Here is a 1929-nt window from a genome sequence, read left to right as displayed (position 1 = left end):
TGCCCTTCCACCTCTCATTCTATTTAACCCCTCCAGGTCCATTATTCCCCTTACAGCACTGCATTCTGTCTCCTCTCCCTGAAAGCCCATCCTCATGACCCATCACTAGTATCCTACAAAGAAGGGGGGACACTGGTTGCCCTGGTGATCTGGGACTGCCAAGTCATATATTCTTTCTAGGGGTGTTGACACTGTCTATAACTATCAGGAAGGACATCTGGAAGCTGAACAAGTAGGAGACTCCTTGACTTCTACCCTATGGTCTCTTCCCTTATCTAATGTAAGTTGTAGCTTGTAGCTGTAATAAGCCATAATTGCCAGGAGTTATGTGAGTCCTTTCAGTTAAAGTTTTGCCTTGAGTGTGTCTAAGGAACCCCTCCGATCTTACCCTTTCCAGAAATACATGTGGTTTTGGTGGACCACTGTTAAAGCATCATCAGAGAACTGTGAAGGTGGGCAGGTAGAATCATTCATTACCTGAACCCACTTTAGTTTCTATTTATTTTCTTCTCCCTCTCTCTTTCCCCCTTCCCCTCTCTCTCCCCTTTCTTTTTTCTTTATTTCATTCCTTTTTTTCTTTGACAGGGCTTTATGTAGACATATCTATTTAGCTAAGGATGACTTCGTACCCCTAATCCTCCTATCTCCACTTCCCAAGGGCTGGGTTTATAGGTGTGCGCCAATATGCTTGGTCTCAGTGATTTTTTTATATGTTAGCATGTGACTTCAGTGAGTTAACCCAAGACTGACTATACTGATCATGCAAATTAGGTGGCCCTTGCTAGGGATGTAGGATCGGTGGCAGGCATTGTAGCAATTCTCTATAGAATGTGTCATGTATGCTTTTAAGCAGAGAGACAAGCCAACTGGTGCCCAATGACGTGTTACAGGTGGGACAAGGAGAATCCTAAGTGAAGAGTGCACAGTTTGTGTAACTGTGGTCCCAATAGGCCTCCTTTGGAGTTTCTGGTCAGTGGGGTCCCATAGACCCTCAAACATAATAGCAATGAGTCATAAGCTCTTTGGAGTTGAATGAACCTTTTACAGGGGTTGCCTCAGATCATCAGAAAACAGAGATATTTATATTACAATTCATAACAGTAGCAAAATTACAGTTATGAAGTAGCAACAAAAGTAATTTTCTGGTTGGGGTCACCACAGCACGAGGTTTTAAACAGTCACTGGATTAGGAAGGTTGAGAACCACTGTAAAACTATTGCCATTGCTTTTAGGTTACCTTTGAGAACTTGACAGTAAGAGTCTGTTGCTGAAGACATCATACATTGAGTCATAGGATATGAAAAAATTAAGCTGGTACTGCCTTGAGGCTTCATCCCTACTGGCTAGCTTTCATGGGGCTTGAGGGTGCTGCTCATGTTACCAGAGAAGAAAAGTAAACGCCCTCCTTTAAAGCAACTCTCCAGCTTCAGCAGCCACAGAAACTGAGTGAATTGGAGGAGTGGCCAGTTGGTAATAGCAACAGGAAGCAGAAGAAACAGATGACTAGGGTTTGAATGGCAACGTTGTCACAAACTGACTATGACCTTGGGCAGGTTATTGATGCTGATGTGTTTTTCCCACATTTGGTACCTTCTAAGTAGGCAGGCATGTATTTGACAATGTGGTTGTGTAAGAATTGAGCCAACAGGGATACCACATAAAAATACCGAGGAGGCAGGAATGTCCATTAAGCCTAAAGACAGAGAGCTTCAGGAGGGTTTACTGAGCAAACATCCATCCCCAGGAGATGCCCTAATTGCAGGTATAATGCCTGGTTCCAGGAAATGTCCCTGGTAGGGGTGGGTCTCCCCCAACCCCTCCTACGTGCTTCTGATATCTCCTCCTCACCTGGGGCACAGAGGTCAATGGACTCAAAAGACAATGTGCTCCACCAATGAGAGATAACCAACTCATGCTGTAAACCTATGT

The sequence above is a fragment of the Mastomys coucha genome, unplaced genomic scaffold, assembly GCF_008632895.1.
Source record: "Mastomys coucha isolate ucsf_1 unplaced genomic scaffold, UCSF_Mcou_1 pScaffold20, whole genome shotgun sequence".
Lineage (NCBI taxonomy): Eukaryota > Metazoa > Chordata > Mammalia > Rodentia > Muridae > Mastomys > Mastomys coucha.
This window is presented reverse-complemented; position numbering follows the sequence as displayed.